This window comes from Lissotriton helveticus, chromosome 3_1 (genome assembly GCF_964261635.1).
Source record: "Lissotriton helveticus chromosome 3_1, aLisHel1.1, whole genome shotgun sequence".
In the NCBI taxonomy this organism is placed as follows: domain Eukaryota; kingdom Metazoa; phylum Chordata; class Amphibia; order Caudata; family Salamandridae; genus Lissotriton; species Lissotriton helveticus.
The window spans coordinates 1,046,566,430-1,046,590,499 of record NC_136061.1 but is presented as its reverse complement, the minus strand read 5'-3'; the positions used below and the strand labels follow the sequence as shown (position 1 = coordinate 1,046,590,499).

Sequence of the window (24,070 nt, the reverse complement as noted above, 5' to 3'; positions counted from 1 at the left end):
GTTTGCTCAAAGTTATTCCTGCTGCTCTGGTGAAAACATCATATCATTTAGACTGTTGAAAAAACTGTCAACAGCTTCTTGCGTAAGTTCCACTAATTCGGAAAAGGTTGTTACCATGCATTCATGAGCCTGAGCATGATTGCCTCCATTGATGTTTTGATCAGCATAGCTGACTGAAGGTCGTACCTGATCGATGCTGCTTTCATCTTGTACTTCACTACCCCTCAATCGTAGTGGTGAAGTCTCCACGAATGCCGTCATCAGGATTGGTAGCCGCTGGGGACAGCACAATGCATGAGCCGTTACCGGACCCAACAAGGTATCTGCGTCCATTGGCACATCCGATTGTAGTGCCAGACAGGTGTCCAACACGCATTCTTCGCCGCATAGCAAGCACCTTAATACAAGCATAACACAACTTTGCCACATTGGTCTAAATGAAAGAAACCAAGTCATGTTCAGGTCTCTAAGCCGGGATAGTCCAAGGATTTTAGTTTCCCGGTAGCCAATGGCTAGGATCATTTCTTCCCTTGTCGCAGGTGTTTTGTCTGTGACATGGTTTGCCATAGCGAAATAACAGGATAAAAAATAGAATACCCGCTACTAGTCCCAAAAGGAGTGGAAGTCCGCCAAAAATGGAATGGACAAAGTCTGAAAAATACCCAGGATGGCTTTGAATGGAGTTAAAGCACCCGAAAACACTGCTTAAAATACACTGGAGACACCAGTGGTATCAGAAATATTTAAGATTTCGTTCAGTATTTCTGCGAAATGTATGGGGGAATTAGTTGATAATAATGAATGAATCTCTTCTGTTGTCCTTGCAACTTGGAGATCATACGTTTCTTTTGATGACGTGAGCCTGGTCGGCGTCTGTAGGAGCACAGTCTTCATTCTGCTTAAAGTATCTATTCGAATAGAAGCAATTTTCAAATCGGGCCATAACCTTGCCTCCCTGTCTGGAGAATCGTTCGGGAACAAAACTCGTTCACAGCACATGACCTTCCTAGTCACGGTTATGAGATAAGGTTTTCCGGGCAGCAAACTACAACATCTCCGATCTACTATTAGAATGTAACTCCCGTTCGAGAGTCTCCTAAAGAATGGTTCTATTCGTGTTGCAGGTGTGCCTAGCTGGTAACATGAAAGGTTATTTGAAGTCCCTTCACAGGCTCCGTGCAAACTAATACCCTGACACAGAAGTGTACCACTTAGTGATCTTGCACAATTATCGCCACTGAGAAACACTTTCTGGCCTTTATTACTTACACATTCGTGTGTATAGGGCAAGTTCCATATTGACTTAATGTATCCTTTACCCAACCTTTCATACTGGCCTGCCTGTATATATTTTTGGCAGAATTGAAACTGGAAAGTAGTTATCGGAATATTTATTATTCCATGTATTATCCATTCAATGACAGGTCGTTCTGACATTGTCAATGGTAATCTCTCAAGTTTTTCAATGCTCAGAATTGTATAGTCAGCACCCTTCTGTGCCAAACTGATTTGTTTATCAGTAAGGTTAAAGATATTAAATAATGACGTTGTGTTGATTAAACGCCAAGGCACATAGCCAGAACGCAGATTTTGTAACGTCCAGCCAAGCTGTACAATAGAACGCAATTGGGACTGACCGTGTTGTAACATCAGGAAGTCTTGCGATATTATATCGATTGCTGAAGACACAATGCTGTCCAGAGAATATATTCTGGAGGACAGAGTCATTAACCCATTGTCCACCACAGAAAGTGATTTTTCCAAATTAATACGGTCAATTTCCCGTATTTTTTCTGCTGTGTCAATTTGAGTTACTTTCCAAACTTCGTTATAAGCTGCATATATAGAGGCCGCTATGAAACGTTTTTGACGCTGTTTGCGTGGTCCCAATATGAAATCACGCAAGTCAGCACCTTCTGTAAGTAAAGTTAGGTGTTGCTTAATTTCAGCCAGTGTGGACGTTTGTAGCCATTGAAGGCAGAGCTTGCCCACGCTGTAGGTGGTTACTATCCCTGGATGTTGTCTTTGGGAATATCTAGGGTCTGGCCTAGTCAATGTGAACCCCTGTTTTTTGTTCAGGAATCTGTCTTGAAAGTTATTTGTATCTGTGGGCCAGATCAACCATTTTTTCCATTCAGGATGTGTTCTGTTTTGGTTTAATATATGGTTTACGTCTATCTCATCATCTATAGAGCTATTACTGTTCACTGTTGGCTTTGGAGTAGACGGTTTGTTCAAATCTTTGATTTTGGCTAAGCCAAGACAGGTAGTTTGTTGAATAGTGTCATTCAAGAATATAATTTGTTCTGGGATCATGCAGGCTCTAAACAATGATTCTATACCTTGTACTTGCCAATCTCTTGTACCCCAAACAGTTTTTGCTTCAATATTATTGTTCCAGAAATCAAACCCAAATGTATTCATTTGTTCAAAGAATGAATCGAAATATATCAATTTTGTGTTTGTAAGCATGGTCTTCATACCTGTCTTATTTGTCAATTTGAAATAAAATGTTTCTGAATTACTTGTGTTAAACCCTGAAAAGTATGAATATTTATCATAAAATGTTTTCGAGCTATCTTTTGGAGGAGTAGCACAATGTTCCCATTGGTTATAATTTAAAACATTTCTAGGTTGTGTAGATTTATATAGATAATGGTTACCATAGTGGTTATAGCAGAACATCTGATCATAATTAGACGAACCCTGCAAATAATCATGTTCTGTAAATTTAGCAGACATCACAAGATCAGACATCATATCATTAATACTTTCAAAGTCCCAATCATCCGCAAATGAGCTCGGTTTTACAAAGTCACTCAATGAGATCTTGAATTGGTGTGGATACTTCAGGATTTCAACCGGACCATAGATTTCATAATCAGTTTTGTCCCATGCTACACCGCCTGGTATAGGATTGGCTGTGAAGTTCACTGAAGAAAGTTCTCTTTTCTCGATGTGTGAAGATGTGTGTGGTTTAAGGACCAAGTTGATTTTCTGGCTTGCTGTGTCCATTTTAGCATATTTTCCTTCAATGAAATGTCCCAAGCATAGTACCATGATGAGCCAAAGAATGAGGATAAATGCACCGAAGGCCACCCAAAATTCAATCCATGGAGAAATCAGATAGGTTTCTTTCAGCTGTTGAAAAAGTTCCTTAGTTTTGTCTTTAAAAGTTTTTGTTGATGGCTGTTTCTTTGCTTCACTCAGGTCTTCAGATGAATCATCGAAGTTGATGAAGTAGCCGGATGCTGTTCTGTCAATTGTTCCAATTGTTTTTGGATTTTGCTTTGTTTCATTAGCAAAGTCTGCAGTTACATCATCATAGGTTGTTGTTTCTTGATGAAAAGTTTTAATTTGGGTTTTAAGAGGTTCAAGTTCCATTGCTTTGTTGCATAGTCCTTGTTGATTCACTGTAGATTTTCCAAATGTGATCAGTCTTCCAGTTTGAGCCTCTGTATTCGTAGCAAACATTGGTGTTCTGCTACTTCTTGGGAGTCCACTTGGCCTACTGTTTGTTATCGGCCACATGATTGTGGTTTAACCAGGTCGATCGATACAACTCGGTTCTCCTTTTTACCAGCAAGGGGCGGTAGTACTACTGATCTTGTCCCGTTGACAGACAAGACAGGAACTGCTTTTCTGTAAGAAGGCCCAAATTCCTTCTTTACCGCGATCTTCTCTCTGACTAGATCCCCGACTTTTGGAATCCAGACAGGCCTTGCTGGGACAGGTGGTTTCTCTTCAGTGGTTGTTGGCTGTTGTTTCAACTTTATGTTGCTCAGGTCTTTTCTTGTTTCATTTAAGTCCTGTAAAATAGCCAAACGATCTTTGATATCAAAGCTTTTGTCTTTAACCACTGAAGTCTGACTATCAAGATCTTGGATCATCATTCTAGTCCCGAACAATAGTTCGTACGGACTGAACCCTTTCAGAGAATTCCTTGGCAGGTTATTTAGACTACGTTGGACACTTATTAAATGTTTGACCCACCCAGCTCCCGAACCTAATACCTTTTCCGTTATAGATTGCTTTATGTCTTGGTTTTTTCTTTACACCATCCCGTATCCCTCAGGAAGGAAGTGAGAAGAGTCCCGCTATGCAATGCTCATTTGGCCATGCTTCCCTATAAGCCTGAGGGCTAAAGGGAATATATTATTCAAAACGTAGCATGCTCCTAGCGTATATGCCATTATAGACCTGCAAATCCTTGTATAACAGTCCAGGCGTCAGCCGAGCGCTGGGGTCTACATCATAAGTGAAAATTAGTCTTCTTATGTTAATATAACGCTTTTTCGTGATGGGTACATTCTTATTGTTGTTGTTTTTCTGGAGCGAAGTGCCATGGCAATAGTCCTCCTCGCTCGCCACTGCGATCTCTATTGCAGTCTGGGCAGTTTTTTTCAAAAATGTGATGATGCAGGCTCATGCCTGGCCACCGGTACACTGATTGTAATTCTTCCAGAGAATCTTTTTGCTTAAGGTGTCTGAGACCCTCACCCATATGTGCGTCTGCTATTAACACGCCTCTCCTGTCCGTGTTTGGAATTACTCTATCCCCCACTCAAGGGATTCGAGCAAAAGGGACTGAGTTTGCATCGATTATGTATGTATAATTGAGTGGATAATTGATCGGTAGCGCCGAGCAGTCGCCTTTTGATGACGTTTTCACCGCCAGCACAGTTTCACCGTCAATGTGTTTTACTGTACGCTTTTTTGTAGCTACGGAAGCCGGTTTAGTTGCTCCCGCTGTGGCTGTCTCAGCCAATGAATTCCCTGCAACGTGAACGCCATCACGCTGATGACTCAGTGAATGTATCACGTGAGTTTTTGGTAGTTCTTTCTTTAAAAGAACTAATTGTTCCCAAAGTGCTTTCTGCTTTATTGTGGCACCTGTGTCATCTTTGTAACCGTTTTGAATCCATTTCTGCAAATCGTTATTGTATGATTTGATGCAGTAATACGAATCGCACACAATAAGTGTCGGGAATTCGCGATCGGCATTATCTAGCGCCATTTTTAATGAAATTATTTCAGTTTGTTGTTCTGAATTATTTTCCACTGAGTGTGTTTCTGTAAGTAGAGGTCTTAATTTACCTCCGCGCCACACTTCTTTTACAATTTCGCATGTGGCGTTGTAAGCCAGCTCTCCCCAAACTGAGGGTTGAGCATGCCCGTCTGTATATATTACACAGGCGTACTGTCGTAAAGGCAGAATGTCGATTGGCAGAGGGTATTCTCTCTCATATTCTAGATATTTTAATTCTTTCATTTCTGGGTCAAAATAGTATTTTACTTTGTCTGTAGCAACAGAATTTACCCATTGTATCCATTCTGGATTTAGTGCAGTTGTCGGTAAATTACATGGTGTTGTTAATGCCTCAAAAGCTGATTCTGCTGTTCTGACTGTAACCTGTCTACCGTCTGCTTGGTATTTTTCGTTTGCTACAGCTGTTTGAACCGCTTGAACAATATTTTCTTTAATGCTGAACCTTTTTTCAGCTTCTGTGTACAAATGTGATGTGTATGCTGTTGGTACCTTCTCTCCCTCATTAGAGGTCAGGTATGTGAATCCGCATCTTTCTGGGATGACTCGAATCACAAGGTTGCGTGTGTTGTCACGTGTTTGTAGTTTTGTTTTAACTAACATATCTGTTTGTAAAGATCTCAAAATTTCTGTGTGTTTTTGAGTCCAATTGATTCTTTTAAAATCTGGTTTTATTAGATCATAGAGAGGTTTAATTCTCTCTGCATAATTTATAATGTAAGTTCTTCCGAAGTTTAGGAAGCCTAGAATTGATTGTAAGTTTTTCAGTGTTCTAGGTGCTTGGATTACAGCACATTTCTCTAGGAAATTGTCGGCCAGGCTTTTGCCTTCACTTGATAGTTCATATCCTAAAAACAGGACTGTTAGATGGGCAATTCTTGACTTTTTAAAGTTGAATTTGTAACCCTCTGCTGCGAACCCAAGTATTATGGTGTTCACTCTCTTCAAGTGAGTATCCAAGTCATCGTCTGTTAGATAGATGTCGTCGACATAAGATAATGCCTCGTCATCATATGTTTGTAGTAATTCTGTTACTCTCGCTGAGAATAATCCTGGGCTGTTTTTGAACCCCTGGGGCAAACGACAGAATTTTTTTTTGCGTGCCATTTATTGAGAACGCCGTCAAATATCTGCTCTCTGGTGCTATATTTTGACAAAAGAATCCATTAGAAATGTCTAAGGTTGTTTTGTATTTTTTGCGCACTATGTTATTCATTAGTGCAGCACTATGCGAGTTTTGTACCGCAAATGTGTTGCAACATGAGTTAAGGTGTCTGTAGTCCAAAACAAGACGATATGAATTGTCTGGCTTGGAGACAGGAAACAAAGGGTTGTTCATTTGAGAGGTGCAAGTTTCAATCACCCCCTAGTATTCAAGTTGATCTAGGATCTCTTTTACCTGTTTTTTTAGCTTCTTGCTTAATCGGGTACTACCTCTGTGCAGTAGGTTGTGATTTTAACTGGATTTTGTGAGGAGAAGAGTCCTCATCCCATCCCACATGATTTTTATATAAGGCAGGGGCTTGAGCTACTGCCCACTTTCTTGCAAGTGTATATTTTTTATGAATTGGAATATGGTTTGAGAAGGCAGGCATAATTATTTCTTCGCCATGTGGGCACTCCCTGACAAACTCTGGAGGCCAGTCTCGTTCAGCTAAAAGGATGTCATAGCCCTTGGAGAGATTATCCCAAAATAGACCCCTTATTTTTCTAGTCTTATCCCCTTCTATACGCAATGTTATTTCATATATCTTATGAGGTTTGCTAACTCTGGTATCTGCAGTTTCCACCTGAATGTATTCATTCGTGTCCACTGTCTCCAGATGATTCATAAGGACTTTGCGAGCTATGCTCACTCCTGCTGCGCTGTCTAGCATTGTCTGAGCCCATTCTCCGTTTTTCAGCTGTGTCCTCAGTATTCTCGGCATTGTTGATTACTTTAATACTGGCTACCTTCTTTTTTGGAAATTGTAATTTTTTATTCTGATGAGCAGGTTCTTTGTCTTTGGACTTGACGTGTTCTTCCCTGTGTTCTGATCGTCCTCTTCTTTCCGATTTCTGCGAGGAAGTCTGAAAAGATTGAGAGGGACGTGTATCAATATCTTGATATCTATCAGGTTTTTTTATATTTTCCCTATTTCTAAGGTTGTATTTTTTCACAGAGGGCTCCCTTTGGGGAGACTTGCATCCTTGATCAGGAGATCTTTCTCTCCGCCGAGGAGACCTTCCTCTGGACTGGAATCTTTTTTCTTTAGGATTGGATTGTTTATTTCCATCCCAGCTCTTTTTTTTTTTTTTTGCGTTAAAAACTTTTATTGAGCAATCAAATAAAAAGTACAGAGATGGGCCTACAACCACACGGGCTGGCCGCTAATTCGCAAAGCACGTATCATGCAGTAAACATCAATCTCCGTGGCCAGGCCCAAATCACAGATTAAATATTGCACAAAGCATATGACAGGACACAACAGTTTTTTTTTTGTCTTAAACATTAAAATAACAAACCAAAACAAGGAGAATGTAGCAATCACGTCAGCCCAGATGACAGAGGGGAAGTCCACTAATCAGGAAGATAAAGGTAAATCAATGAGACTCGGCAAGGCCGGGGGGGGAGGGGGGGCAGCAGGGAGGACAGGAAAATCTTAAAAAGAGAATGAAAGATTTCGGGAACGTTAGCCTAGGGAGACAGGGTAACATCGGATGTGTCAACCAAGGGAGGGGTACAAATGTCTCCACGATATGCATTCCACTGACCCCAAATTTTAGTCCACGCCCTGGGTCTGCCCCTAGCCACATAGACGGTCTTCTCTCGAAACATGGACCAGTCCATGTTATCCTCCCACACCGAAACGTCCGGAGGTCTGGATGCGCCCCAAAGTTGCGCAATGTCCCGCTTCGCGACCATGTACCCCAAAGTTGCCCATCTGGTCTGGGCCACAGAATAATCGGTGGGTTCCCACGCGTTCAACAGGCATCGTCGGGCCTCAGGCCGCAGGGCAACACCAGTCACGACAGTCATCACATCAAGTACATCAATCCAGTAGGCCGCCACCAACGGGCATTCCCAAAGTATATGCATAAAGGTAGCACTCACCCCACAGCCACGCTTACATAAGCCATCCGGGGAAAAACCCATTACAACCAGGCGCGGACCAGTTACATACACGCGGTGGAGGATCTTAAGTTGCACCAAACGAAGACGGGCGGGAATGGCTACCTCCTTAGGAGAAGAGAGCGCTGACTGCCAATCCTCGTCATCTAATTCCAATCCGTCACCGACCCACAGCTCCCTAAGGCGGACCAACAGGTCGGCGCGACTATGAATCAATTTTTTATAAATAAGGGAGATAGTACTATCAGGTAGGTGTCCATCTACTATACGATCTTCAAGGGGGGGAAGACTCGGGCAGGGTCACACCAGGAGTGAGAACTGAGGCCAGGGCATGCCGGACCTGCAGATACCGAAAAAACTCTCTATCACTCAAGTCATATTCTGCCTTAAGGGTCTGGAATGACTTCACGCTACCTTTCGCACAGACATCACCCACCTTACATATTCCAATCATATCCCAGCGGTCGAATCCCTTAGTAGACCAGAGACACCCCAAACGTTCAGAGGCATAAAGCGGCGTCGCCAGTGTCAATCGTTTCTCCCAGCCCAAACTCACATGCGCGGCGCGCCACACTGTGACTGCGATCCTGGACGGGCCCACAAGATGGCGCCCGGCCGATCTAGAATAAAGCGCCCTATTAAAGTCCCCTCCCGGCAGCTGGAGTCTATCCATCTCAAAGGCCGGATCCCGCCCCGGTGAATACATCGCGTGGTTGATGGCAGACAGCTGGGCAGCCCAGTAATATCTCTTGATGTCGGGGAGCGCCATGCCCCCGTCATACCAAGGGATGGTGAGTTTCGCAAGGGCAATACGTGGACGCCCGTCCCAGATCAGTTGTCTTTGAAGACTCTCGATCTCTCGGAAATAGGTAGCGGGAACGTCGTCATAAGAATTCTGAAGTGCGTAGAGGAACCGCGGCAAGGACATCATTTTAAAAAGGGCCGCCCTGCCCAGAGGAGACAGGGGCAGCTTACGCCAACGGGCCACATCTAGTCGCAGTCTAAGAAGCGGGGGGAGGAGATTGCGCTCGAATCGGAGTGGGGAGTCCAGCGTAATAAAGATCCCCAAATACTGGAAGCCAGACTGGACCACCTGGATAGGAAATCTGTCCGGCAATGGGGGCAAAACACCCGAAAGAACATACACGCAGGACTTAGCCCAATTAATAACTAGGCCCGAGTTAGCTCCAAACGAGGTAAGAACATCAAATAAAACATTTAGAGATTTACGCGGGGAAGTAAGATATAAAAGAATGTCATCCGCGTAAAGTGAGACGCGGTCCTCAAAGTCCGGTGACCAACGGATCCCCTTGAGTGAAGGCTCCCATCGAAGCCACGCAGCTAACGGTTCCAGGGCGAGCGCAAAAAGCAACGGAGACAAGGGGCAACCCTGACGGGTTCCCCTACCAAGGCAGAAGGGGACAGAAACTCTACCGTTCACCACTACCTGCGCTAAGGGTTCAGCATATAACAACTTCACCCAACCGATAAACTCAGGACCAAAACCAAATTTTTCAAGAGCAGCCCAAAGATAGGGCCACTCCACAGTGTCGAAAGCCATCGAGGCATCCAACGAGGCCAAAATGGCCGGTTCCGTCAGAAGCCCCGCCCTCGCAACAGCACCGTGGAGACGACGTAGGTTAAGAGCCGTGTTGCGATGTGGGATAAATCCGGATTGATCCGGATGAACCAAGTCACTAATGACCGTCAAGAGGCGGGTCGCCAGGAGCTTAGCTAGGACCTTGGGCTCAACGTTTAACAAGGAAATGGGCCTATAAGACGAACAAAGGTCTCGCGGTTTACCGTCCTTGGGAATTATGACTATCGTAGCCAGACGCTGATCATACGGGAGAACACCCCGTTCCCGGGACTCCAAAAACATGTCGCGAAGATAGGGCGCCACCTTATCAGGACGTAGCTTGTACAGTTCAATTGGCAACCCGTTCGGGCCCAAGGCTTTGCCCGAACGGAGTGAGCGAATGGCAATAGCTATCTCGTCAGTAGTAAAAGGGGACTCCAACGATTTACAGTCTAAATCGGAGACACTGGGCAAAGCTATATCGCGCAACAGAAGGCGAGAGTCAGCAACATCCCGTCCAGACACAGGGGTATAAACCACACAAAAATACTCAGCAAAACATGCAACTATTCCAATCGGGTCCGTCACTCTCACACCATTCGATGATTGAATCACGGGCACCACACGATTCGCCCTCTCCTTCTTATCCAACCACGCCAATAATTTGCCCACCTTGTCCCCCACATCATACAGACGACCCTGTTGCTCCCGGAACATCTGTTTGGCCGCATCCGTGACCAAAGACTTATAAGCAAATTGTTTCAGACCCAGGGCATGGAGTTTATCAGATGTGACTTCCGACTCTAAGGCAGCCTCCCTTTCAGTAATCTCCCTCTCGAGGTCCACCACCTCCCGATCTCTCGCCCTCTTGGATTCAACAATAAGGGAAAGGGCCTGTCCACGAATCACTGTCTTAAAGGCCTCCCACAGGGATATCGCAGAGGAAACGGATCCCTCGTTGTCCAAAAAATAGGCGTCCAATGACTTAGTCAAAAGGTTGCGGATCTCGGGGGAGGTAAGGTACCATGGGTTGATAGGAGCAACCCGGCCCGCCGCCTCCACCCCCATCTCAAAACAAAGCCAGAGCGGAGAATGATCGGAAATGCCCCGGGGGAGGTGTCTAATCTCACGCACCGCCGGCGACTGGGCCGCAGGCATCAGGAAATAATCCAGTCTAGACAAACTCCCATGGGCCCCAGAGTGGAAAGTGTATTGAAGCTGAGTAGGATGCATAAGCCTCCAGCAATCCACCAAGCCAAACGTGTCCAGAAACCCACCCAGCCACTGTTGGGCCGAAGGAGTGTCCCTAGGGGGGTGGCGATCGTGTAGACCGGAGAACACAGAATTAAAGTCACCTGCAATGAAGAGAGTACTATTAGGGAGGTCCAACAAAACACGGCCCAAATCGGAAAAGGTAGAAGTCTGCAGGCCGGGGGGCACATAAACAGCAAATAAGGAGAGGGTACGACCCACGAGGACAGCATATCGCCCCCGATCATCAAGGATCACATCATCAATAGCTAGGGGGAGGGAAGCCCGAACAAGGATACCCACCCCCCTGGAACCCGTGGTAAACCCCGAATGTGCGGCAAGGCGATAGCCCCACCTATTCATCGCACGACAAGTATTGCCCACCAAATGAGTCTCCTGCAGAAAAACAATATCTGGAGATAAACGTCGTAAACATTTCAACACCACACTCCGCTTAATACGATCCCCCAGACCATTAACATTCCACGAAACAAACCTCAACCCGCTACCCCCCATCCCACACAGCAACGCCGAAATCCCTCCTCCATGAGCATGACATAAAAACCATCAGTAGCAAGATAAAGTCGCCTTGAGAACATAACACACAAACATCGAACTTCCCAACCACCCACCCCCCAACAATCAAGAAAACACCCCCCACCCTGCACCCCTGCAAAATGCTAAAGAGCCACCCCAACATGCAGTGTGCCTGTCGCCCAAGAACCCCCATTCTACAAAAAGACCCCAGAGGAGGAAAGGCTCTGGCCCACCCGCCACCCCGATCAAGACAGATAACGAGGAAAACACACAAACAGTAGAGGCACTTAAGCATAGAATCCCGGAAGAGTTTACTCTATACGAGGGCCCAGGCGTAGATGAATTGTTCAGCTCTCCACACCACCCTCAGCACCACCCGGGTGGGCGTCGGACTCAGTCGCAGGAGGTCGGCCAGGCAGAGAGTCCAGCCAGTCGTTCACAGAATCTGGCCGATCAAAGAAAAAGGTTCGGTCATTGTACTCCACTCGCAGCCTGGTCGGAAACAGCATAGCGTAGCGTAACTCCATGTCCCGAAGACGCTTTTTGACACCACGGAAGCCCATACGCTGTTTCTGGACCTGTTATGAAAAGTCCGGATAAAAGTTCACTGTGGCGTTCTCAAAGGCCACCGGGCCCTTCACACGTGATGCTTGCAGGATAGCGTCCCGATCCCTATAATGGAAGAGTTTCGCAACAATAGGCCTCGGCGGGGCACCTGGCTTACCCTGGCCCCCCGGAACTCGATGGGCACGCTCTACTGCGAAAAATTTACTCAGTCCAGACGGAGAGAGATAGTTTTGGATCAGGTCCTCAACCAGGAGATCAACAGAGTGAGGTTCTGGATTCTCCGGAACGCCAACCACGCGCACATTACAGCGACGTGCCCTGTTCTCAAAGTCCTCCAAGCGCCGGGTCATGAAATCGTTCACCCTACGGAGATTACCAATCTCCGTCTGTATCTCCGAGACGTCCGCCGTGAGGCTGGATGACTTGAGATCCAATGATTTCACCTTCTCATTGGTTTTCGATAGGTCGGCTCGAATCAAGTTCACATCAATGGCCACGGTGTCGATTTTGTGGGCCAAGGCCTCGTATTGTTGGCCTATCGTCTCCCTCATGCCAGAAATGGCGCCCATGATGTCCTGCAAGGACGGCTCCGTTGACGCGTCCACGATGTGGTCAGCAGCACTTGGACCGGGCAGGGCGGCTCCGGGGGACCCCTTCGAGTGGGTGTAACGGTCCATAACGTTAGACTGGACCGGGCCCCCGCGCAGGGGTGTCTTGGTCTTCCGTGTCTCTCGGTCCCCTCTGCCCGCCATGTTGGAAACTGCGTCACAAAGAGATTCACCAGGCTCGATGGAATGGGCACAGGAAGATAAGGCTTCGGGATCAAAGAGCAGCCAAAAGGGTACCACCAGGATAAAGCCAATCAGATAGGAGAATAAGCCAGCCAAAGGCCCGACAGCTGTCTCGTGCCCCGGACCCAGCCCAGGCCAGACTCCCCTGCCAGATGTCTCAGTCTGAGGCAGAATCGAAACCGAAACTTAAGAGGGGGACCCACAAGTCCAATCCCCCTGCCGCTGTTGTTCAACTCCAAGACGGCCACAGAGCCTCACCCAGTCCCGGGCGTACCTCGAGGGCGGATCTCAAAAGTTCGAATCACCGTAACTCCGGCACCCCGGGTCAGAATCAAATTCCGAAAGTTCCAGGACGATCAGCCCAGCGTCCTCTACACAAATCCTCGTGAAAAGTCAGGATATGTTCAGGATATCATGCCGGGAGTGGCGGGGGTCCGGAGAGCGCTGTGCTCACGCGGCCATCTCGGATGCCCGCCAAGCTCCTCCTCCCCCAGCTCTTTTTTTGATTGTTTAAATTATTTTTTATAAATAACTTTTCAGTTCTTTCAACTAGTTGGGGTTTCACTGGTATTCCACCCAAACTATCTCTTCCTAGTTCTTCATAGGATTTTTCTATGATTCTGGCAATTTCAGATGGTTGGTCTGCTATATTTGTCTCTTTTAACCTCTGGCGAATCGCCACATTTGCTGCTTCTCCCTTTATGTTGGCTAATAATATTGCAGCGACCTGCTTGAAATCTTTCAGTAGTTTCATACCGAGAGTTAAATCGGGTTCTGGACCCTATTCATCTTGAAACTGTTTTAGCACATCTGGTATTACTGACATGGATGGTACACCATGTGTTTTTGTGTAAATGGAGGCAAAGACTGTTCCCCAAGTGTCACAGTCCTCCACATGTGGTGCGATTCCCATTGGGAGACAGATAGTCAGAATCCTATGTTTCTCAACACGGGTGGTATCTGGAAACACCGCCCCTATTTGAGTGATTTTTTGTGCTAGCCAGAAAGGAATTTGTTCCCGTTTTGCGGGTACTTTACCTAGACAGGACTGTATGTTCTGAGGTGTAATTTTATTTGTGCTCCCCTGATGATTGGTCAGCTGTGGAATTTTAATAGCTGGTTGGATTGTTGAAGTCCGCATTACATATTGGACTAATTGTCTATGTATTTTTATTAATTGTTTTAGCTGTGCTAAAAGCTCTGGTGCAGGCATTTCTTCAATGTCTGGATGTGGTGTATATCCGGCTAGGACCGGCCACGTTGCTCCTGGTCTACCTAGTGGACCGAGCCTGGTGATGTGATTATTATGTTTTAGGGCGCCATGAAACAGGAGCAGGTGCTCTTGGAATTTGAGTGGTATTTCCACTTCCTCGAAAGGAGTGTACTCACTAGGAGGTTCCTCTATTTTGTAATAGTGGAAGTCCTTTGTTACAGTGTTTGCTGCTGGAAAGTTTATCCATGAATAGAATACCTCTGTCTGCCGATATTCGTGTGCCTCAATTACGAATATGACTGTACCACCTCTTGGTGTCAGTCCATTTTCTATAAGTTTTAGGGTTATAGATTCCCTTATGTTGACCGGGATGAGTATTGCATCTGGGTCATTTTCCAGCAGAGTATTGTCTGCTACTAGGAGTTCAGCTGCTAGTCTAACTGTCTCCCTTTCTTCTTCACTTTCTGTCATTTTACTGACAGGAAGGTTATTCTGTTTGTTTGCAGATCAGGTTTCTATGGAAACAAAGATTAGATGCACAATATTTTGGAACAGTGTATCCTTCAACGTTGAATTAACCAAGAACCATACATAGGAGTCTCCTCCTGCGAGGTTTGACGGATATGACCTTTCACCCACTCCAGACGTCTTTGGAGTATTATGGGAAAAAAGGGGTCTGTGTGAAAAAGCACGACTGAGTTACTCTAATGTCTTGCGTTAGTTTTATCGCCTATCCAAACGGTTGGGCGCCATGTAGTGTAGTTCCTATTATCCCAATAGGCTCAGCGCATTGGAATAATATCTTCAATAGTATAGACCTAGGGCAGAGGTTAACTAGGTCCTCTACCGACGATATTAGACTTAAAGTTTTGTGTTTGTGCCAGCTAGCTCAGAGTTCACTAGAAACTTTCTCGAATAGGCAAGGAGGATTTTAACCTCCCTGGATAGACAAGAAGGGATTTAGTTTCTGACAACCATAGAACATGACAACTTTGCTCTCCCCTAATCAAGAGTGTATCTCTAGAGTCGTGTGAAAACAAAAGACAACTTATTTTACTCAGTCAGTTCAGTGCATTCTTAGTTTCACCAGATTGTAGAGAAAAGGAAGAGACGGGCGTGTTCAATAAAAGATGTTATTTATTGATCAGTCTCTTTTCTCATACAAGAGAAATGAATCGCTATTATTGCAATACTTGTAGTTAAGTAAAGTGCATACAGTAAAGACAGAATTATAAAATAATACTGTAAAAGCATTGATATGGTTTCTGAGCCATATGATACTTTAAAATGGATAAAATATATACATACATATATACATTTGACTCATCGTACTCAACTGGTGCTTCTAACCACGCCTACCCCAGTGTATCTGACCTAAGCCTAATACGTGGGCGGGAGTAGATAAGTAGCAGTTTAAGTTAAGTTTGTTTGCCAAGGGACTGATTCGAGAATTCTCTGCAAGGGGTTATTCAGTTCTGTACCTGAGATCTAGAATGATGGAGGGCTGGTATCTCTTATCCCGGGTCTTGATATTCCAGCTGCCTGCGAGGGCTGCTTGGAAGCGCCGGAGCTGGATTTCTCAGCAGGAGAAAGGCAGCGTCTCGTTCTCAGCGCGTCAGGAAGGCGGGGCAGCGCCTGTGGGCTTCGCTCTCTGCTGGGCTCCTCAGCACGTCTCGCTGCTCCGATCTCGTCACCACCGCATGTGTTTGCTTAAGGCAATGTCGGTAATATTTATACCTGAAAGGTGCCGAGATTGACGTAAGGATGGACATATATACGTCAATAAGGATGTCATATGAACGGGCTCGTTCGCACATTCTTTTGCTGAAGTTCTCGGTGAAATCAAAACAATGGTTATGGGAATTTCCCAGGTCGCTGTAGGTTTGATTTGTTTTGAGAACTCCGTATGCCTTATCAGGGGCTGGAGGAATATCGCTTGTCTAATTAGATGGCATGCGTTATGACCTAATCAGATAACGCGCTTCTGTGCCGTGGTGTGGCTTAATCAGATAACGGTTTTTGCACCGTTAGATGGCTGCTAGTTAATTATTAACCAGACCAGGGTCAGGAATAGGGGAATCGATACAGTACCTATAGGAATACATCACAATATAGGGTCTAACAAAAGATGAAAAATCTGGTGTGACGATGTAGGAATGGTGGATTTCCTACAGGTGCTTTTGGAGCCTCTTCTTCGTCTGGATCAGTGTCCTTATTTTTGCCTCATTAACATAGTCATACATGCCAATAGACCAGATTCAGGTGGGCGACTCCCAATTTCTGAAGCAAAAAAATGGCTTTGTTTTAAGTGTCTCCTGCCTAACTCTGCCTCTGCTTCAGTGTAAGCCAGTGGGGAAAATGCATTCGCTCAATTTCTTTTTTTCTAAATCTTCTTGTTTATAAATGTTGGCATGATGCGCCATGTTGCGGACTCCTACCTCAATATGTTCGACATATATCTGTTTGTGTTAGCCTTCTCACCTGTTGGGTCCTTAAGTTCTGTGATAAGAAAGTGCATAACTTCATTTTTCCACAGGCAGGCCTGTAAATGGCCTATTTTGTAGCCTTTCCTGTCCTGATAGCTGGACTGAAAGAGTTGCACAGTTCCTTCAATATATTCCGTTCTCACATTTGCTTGCTGCTTCAGTACCGCCTGTACTGTTCTTGACCTCCAGTGGACAATCTGCTGGAGAGCTTCTCCATCTCTATAGCTGAGTAGTCAGGCCACCAGTAGAAGCGACAGGGCGTGCTTTTTCGCAGAGACTGACAGGACTCTGTAAATCTTATCAAATTAGAAGAATTTAGTGCGGGTCTGCAGCACTATGTCATGATGAACAAGTTTTTGTGGTACATTTCCTCGCTTGCTCCATTGCTCATTCTGTAAGTTTGACCATGCTACGATGTTCCTTTTGGAGCATCCCTTCTTGTATTCTGCCCTAAATTCTAGGTAATGCACTCAACTTCCTGAGGTCTGCCACTTGTTTTTATTTTGTCTTGAATTTAATGGCCCTCAGTAGCCTGTGCTGTCTCTGACTCTGTGACCTTGCCTGCTATTTTCCTGATGGTCTTTTCTAAGGGGATTAATCTGTATGCCCACAGTGTGAATTATGTGTTCTAGGGCCTCACAAGACTCCCTGTTAGCGTTCAATTTCTTGTAATTATGAGTTCATCAAACTCACAACTTCATTTAGGCATTTTTCCGCCTGACTATGGTGGCAGCACTGTATTGAAATGTGTCGCCTTTCCTTTGCTGATGGTCTGTGTCCATTCCCTCATAACTCTCCCACCAAAGATGAGTGTTTAGTTATGTAGACCAGGTGTTAACAGCTCAATACAACTTCAGCGATAAAATCAGGAGGGGGGGGGGGGGGGGAATGAGTCTCAACAGGTCACAGATGACTACTATGTGTAGTGGCAGATGTAAGTACTATAATCATCAAACGCTTCTTGCAACACAAACACAAGCACGCACCCCTCCCCCACACACACCCCATCTCAGTTGTTTCCTGTCAGATTGCTGCCCAAATCGCCCACTGCTGGGTCTCATGAGACAAGTACTGTTGAGTTCAAAGCACTAACAGCGCTCACCTGATTTCTTCTGTTGCCTTCAGTGTCACACTGATGTGTCTGCAGGCCTGCTACTGGGAGAGAAAATGCCCTGCTCTTAATCTAGGGTTGTGTATGTGGGTTATCCTAGAGGGGCAAGGGTTTCTGCTGCAGGAGGCACAAGTCTAGAGTGTGGCTCCCATTCAGCTGGTCTCAGGCAAGATCCCCTTAGCCTCCATCACTCATAGTTCATGCATGCCGGCTTGTTGTGCTAGGCCCAGTACAACCTGTGTTCCCCCACCCAAGCCCCGTCTGCCCGGTAAAGCTAATCACCCCCTGCCACTGTAATGTAGTTACCTATGCCTTGTATTCTCACCCAGGTACACTTGCCACAGCAGGTTCACGGTGGGGTGGGGAGGAGAGGTTCTGTGCCATCAATGGACCTTTCCTGCTGTGTCTCTGGCTTCCAGCTTTCAGGCCTGACAATCCCAGAAGGCCCTGTTCCGTGCCATTAGATATTAAAGAATTTCGCGATTGGTGCTGATCAAGAACCGAGGTAAAAGTATACTGTCTCGGTCATGCGGTTCAGCGCATCAAATGGTTCTTCAAGTGGCTGGATACGAAAATTAGTTTGGGCATGCTGGAGCTTCCGAGCTATCCTTTTAGGTTGCCTTCTTGCTTGGCCATACTCACCATCAACCCCTTTTCTCCTCCTTCATCCTGCTAAAACTTTTCTTGCTTCAACCCTTTCTTGGGGATCCCACATATAGTCTTCCCTCCTGTCTTCTAGCGTAAACCTGAGCTCAAGTTCGAGAATGAACGCTAATAAGGAGCGGTAACAACTCCATGCATAGCCTGTTTTGTCCGACGTAGACCGCACCAAACTTTAGTGCACTTTTCAATAGCCAAATTAAAATCCACAAGGCAAACGGATAGACTGCCATTGTGAAGTTTTTTTAACGTATGTTGCTGTTAAGTACAAAAGTATAATGCAACCTTAAATGACGTTCACAAAAAACCCTGCCATTAGAGATCAGCTGAATGCTAAAGCCGAACCCTCAAATAAAATGTTACATAAAATTTTTGCTTAAAATGTGAATTACAAAATCAACCTTTGGTTTATAAGCAAGATTTTATATTTTCTCTTTTCAATGTACATAACAGTATTTAAACTGTAACAATATAAATGAATGTACAATTAATTTAATTGTATAATTGATATGAACACTGGCTGAGGAAAAACAGTCGGATAGTCTGTTTCTATTGTTTTGATGCACTGTCACTTTAAATAAGAAAGGAAACACAAGTACGTCATGTGATCAAGGCCTCTAGGGGCTGAAACGCGTCATGGCGGAATGCACTGAATAAAACAGATTGCACGAGGAAAAGTGGTGTCTGTTCCATTTTCTGGCTCTGAAAATATGGAGTTGTGAGGATTCGTTTTGTTTTTTATTTGGGCCGAGACGGCTTTCTCGGACGCAACGGACCCCCTCTCGAGCTGGGCTGTGAGATGGAAAGCCGATGCCGGTGTCAAACCGGAAGTAAAGGATCTCTGGGAGGAGAAAGTCACACAGAGTATCAGTGGAACTTGGGTCGGAGGACGCGGATTCCAAGGCGGACGCACAAGGTACGAGTGGCCCATTCGAGTCGGGTGAGAGGTGTGCAGGGCTTCAAACAGCACGGAGAATCGTTGTTTGGGCCAAATAATTGAAGTGTGTAGCATGGCCGCCGATGTACTACGGGGGCGAGAGGAGGCCGCGGATGAAATGTTCGTGGAAGGAGCAACTGTGCGCATTGATAAACCAAGTCTTAGCGATAGCAGTGGCACCCCGAACTTAAGAGAACTATACAGGAAACTTGAAAAACTGCTGTGCTCGGAACACAAAAGTGGTGGGAGCACCGATCCCTATCCAAGTACTTGGAGGTGGGTAGGGTCCCCCGCGGTTTGAGAATTATGCTTGCTCTGAGCTATGACAATCCGAATATGCTCCGTGATTGGGGAGGGGGGAGTTTAATTTGGATTCATCTAAAAGATTGATGAAAATTCTGATTGAATATGTAGAGATTGATAGACTTGATTTACAGGCTCAAATTGACCAACTGAATGTTACGATAAGGTCCGTAGAGGGCAATGAATTGAATACCAAACTAAGGGAAGATATGACTATATGACTATATGACTGAAAAAAGATGAGGACATGATAAAAAAGCACAAAACATATACGTTTCAATGCGATAAAAATGATTATGACCAGGGACAGATATTTACTTTTGCGCGCAAGTATGATGCGGCCAAATCCAATTATAAGAGATATGCTGACCAAAAAGGAGAAGGAGCAAGGGCAGGCCCGAGCAGTGGTCTATCAACATCAGCCGTTTTAACATCTGATCTGAACTCATCCGTTGAAACTGAATCTGAGACAGAAGGCATTCCAAGAGGGTTTAATGCATGGAAACACACACTGGTAGAAGTAGTAGGTTTTTTACGGGAAGAGAGGCGTCAAACTTTACGTCCCAAAAACACAATTTAAAAGCCCAATACAATAGGAGGAGAAACGTCAAACGAAAAGAAAGACGGAGATGCAGGCGCCAGATCAAAAACAACCAAACCGAACAAGGGGGGTTGGAGGCGCAAATAAAACAGCATACACAAATGCAGAATGCCAACACCATCATTAATCTTTCTGAAATGGTGTTGGATAAGGCTGCGCAACAACTTCTGTCTTTGGGACTATCCTTCTCCCGTGAACAAATTTCAATTACCCACAAACCAGAGTGAACATTTATAGTTCTATTTGGAAGCGTAAGCTACAAAAATACCATCATGCGAGAACTAAAAAAAATGAAAAATCGGCAGCACCCAGCAATGTGCAAAGCAATCTGTCTGCGGCGGATACGAACATGTTACACGACCTATGTGGTTTGGAACAAGACTGTGGCCCAGATGAGCAGGTATCCACTCAAAAAATGTTTGAAAATGAATCAATTGTGATTAATGCCACACCTAATACAGGATTTAAACCAAAATCAAAATTTTATCCTATGATGCCTAAAGACTCTGTAGACACTTTTCATGAAATTGTCACGGCAGAAGTAAAGACGTTGAACCTTAAAGTTGAAAAGGAAATGGCAATTAAAAGAAACAAACATCAGTGACAATACCATCAACTCATCCAGAAATTGAGGGACAATGATTTTATAGTAGTACGTGGCTCAGATAAGGGCGGTAACGTAGTCATATGGCCTCTTAAATTGTATCAGGAGAAAGCCTCGCGCCAACTAATGGACTAGGACTGCTATAGGATTAGCAATCGCTAAGTAACAAAAGCAGTACAAAACACGTTATTCACCAAACTGTTAGCTTGGAAAAGCATGGGTCTTTTAAACTAGGATGAATTTAAATATTTAAAGAATGACTACCCGTGTTTTACCTATTATGTATTTATCGCCTTAGGTTCATAAGAACATTACCTGCCCACCAGGGAGACCTTTAATCTCAGCCAAGCAGGGCTTGTTGGAGAATATTTCGGTCTATATTGATTCTTTTCTACAGGAGCATGTAAAACAACTTCCATCATATGTGCGTGATACAACAGATTTTTTAAAACCAATTCATGGTTTTAAATGGAATAGCGAATTTTTACTGTTGGCAGTGGACGTTTCTAATCTTTATACGTCAATTAGACATGAAGATGGGTTGAGAGCTCTGAGCTATTATCTAGGTAATAGGCACATAGAGTTCTACATACACAACTAAATGCTCCTGGATTTAACAAGATTCGGTTTAGAGAACAATTACTTAATGTTTGACAAACATATGTACCACCAAGTAAGAGGCGTAGTTATAGGGGCTAGGTTTTCCCCTAGCTACGCCTGCTTACATATGGGTTGGTGGGAATGCATGATCCTCTCAACAGAATATGCAGAATATCTCTCTATGAATGTAATTAAGTGGGTCAGCTCAATCAATGACATTTTTATAGTTTGGCATGGTGACAGGAGTGCAGATGAATTTGTGGCTAAATTAAATGTCAATGATTTGAATTTACATTTTACCCATGATATTAGTGATAGCTCTATTATGTTTTTAGATGTGGAGGTATTCGTGGCCAATGACAAACTTGAAACTAGCTTACACCGCAAAATAACATCCGGTAATTCTCTACTCCACTCATCAAGTTTCCATCCGAAGCACACAATATGCAGCATCCCCTGTGGGGAGATGTTACGGATTCGGAGAATCATTTATCTGGATGAGTACTTGGTGGTAGTTCAGCAACAATGTAAGGACGGATTCCGTGAGAGGGGATATGCTGAGCACATCCTTGATAATGCGATAAAAAGTACTAAAAACATGTCCCGCACTGAGTTACTAATGAAAACAACGAAGGGTACAATGAGCACTCCCCCTACACCCTCACAAACCCAAGGTGGACAAAAAGAACAATAGTCCTAGACTTATATTAACCTATAACAGACAGAAAGATAGTCTGTATGGAATTCTAAAGAAGAGTTGACATTTAATTTTAAGTGACCCAATTTTGGGGGAGGAGTTACCATGCTCACCCACAGTCACTTATACAAGGGCACCCAGTACCAGGGATCTGGTGGTTGACAATAGCCCTGAAACAAAATCCAAGAGCAGTTGGCTAACTAATCGGAAAGGATTTTTTAAGTGTCAGTCATGTAGAGCCTGTAAGTATGGAATTAATAAAACCGCATATTCCACACCATTCAAAGACAAGCCCTGCATTATTGACAAGTGGCTGACGTGCAAGTCTGAATATGCAATATATGTGCTGGAGTTCTTGTGTGGCCTGCAGTATGTGGGTATCACTAAGCTGCAGGATCACAAGAGAGTGCTCCAGCACCTAAGGGCCATTACCAACTCAGACGAGTCCTATCCTGTTGCACGTCATTTTAAGGAAGTACATTCGAATGACTTGCAACGTATTTTGTTATAGATAGTGTTCTTTGCCCCAACCGTGGGGGGAATAGGGAGGCAATTCTCAGGCGCTTGGAGACCAAGAACATATTGGAACTGGATAGTAAAAATCAAATAGATTGAACACAACAGAGGACTTGCACATATGGCTTTAAGAACAATCTCTGTATGTAGGAATTTTGGAAATTCATGAATGAAATTGATTTGTTTCAGTTTTTCATACCAGTATGTCTTAGCTGTTTATAGTTAGGTTGTATTACACTTCAGAATTGAAATAAGTAAGAACCTATTTGGGATGTAATCCCTTGTATTATCAGGCCTCCTTTAACCACTACTTTGGACATATAGGATAACTGGGATTTAAAGTACCTATGTTGGCCACATGTTTTATACATATGTTTTTTAGAAGGTTCCATAGGTTGAAGGTCAACCGAAGGGACATCACTAGCATGCACTTTATAGCACTAGGCACTTTTAGTATTAGTTTTATGATACGGCAGTTGGTCCCTGACTCATCTTCAAGTTATGTTTGATAGATGATTAACAGGATCCAAATAATCAAAGAAAGCAACATATGAAGGTGATCATAGTTTTATGATACGGCAGTTGGTCCCTGACTCATCTTCAAGTTATGTTTGATAGATGATTAACAGGATCCAAATAATCAAAGAAAGCAACATATGAAGGTGATCATATGGGAGTTGGAGTTGTACATCGTAATAATAAGATGAAGGCAAGCATTGTGAACATCTAATATGAAGTATAAGTGAGGCCAGCCTTTTTAATGAAAAACATTGTCTTGTTCCTATCAGTCCCAAGTTGGGGTAGACTTAGAAGGATATACTATGTCATTTGTAAGTTTGCACTATTTAAAAGAGTCCTTTGCACTGATTAAATGCACAATTTGCACAAAGTTCAAGGATTAAGCTGAGTGGTGACGTAGATGTATGTATTTATTTATCTATTTACATATTTATACGTTTATATATTTATATCTACATTTAAATGTGGTACTATCCATGACATAGGGGTACCGATACATGACCACAACAACATGGGATTATTTGTACAATGAATTTAATTGTATAATTGAAATGAACACTGCTGAAGAAAACCAGACGGATAGCCTGTTTTCTATTGTTGTGATGCACTATCACTTTAAATAAGAAAGGAAACACAAGTTTGTCATGTGATCAAGGCCTCTAGGGGCTGAAACGTGTCATCGCAGAATGCATTGAATAAAACAGATTGCACGAGGAAAATTGGTGTCCGTTCTGTTTTCTGGCTCTGAAAATATGGAGTTTTGAGGATTTGTTTTTTTGGACTGTATTGTTTTGATTGTTTAACTGCATGTTTATGGTCCAAGCAGCATCTTTGCAAATTTAGTTTTGCTTTAGTGCTAGAATCCGAAAAACTGAATTGGCAATTAACACAGTAGCTCACGAGCTGGTTCCGCCACATGCCATATTACTATATAAAGTT

At 44.2% G+C, this 24,070-nt stretch overlaps 1 protein-coding gene across 5 annotated transcripts in view; it reads left to right on the top strand.

Annotated features, from left to right (window-relative positions):
• UBR3 (ubiquitin protein ligase E3 component n-recognin 3) overlaps window positions 1-24,070 on the top strand; it is a 1,992,321-nt gene that overhangs the window by 359,413 nt on the left and 1,608,838 nt on the right. Inside the window, exon 1 of one of the 5 annotated variants that reach the window (XM_078681593.1) lies at window positions 18,957-19,270. The exons of the other annotated variants lie outside the window; for them this stretch is intronic. The gene's annotated coding sequence lies outside the window, so the exon portion shown is untranslated. Of the gene's footprint in view, window positions 1-18,956; window positions 19,271-24,070 lie in introns of those variants that run through there. 5 annotated transcript variants of the gene reach the window in all.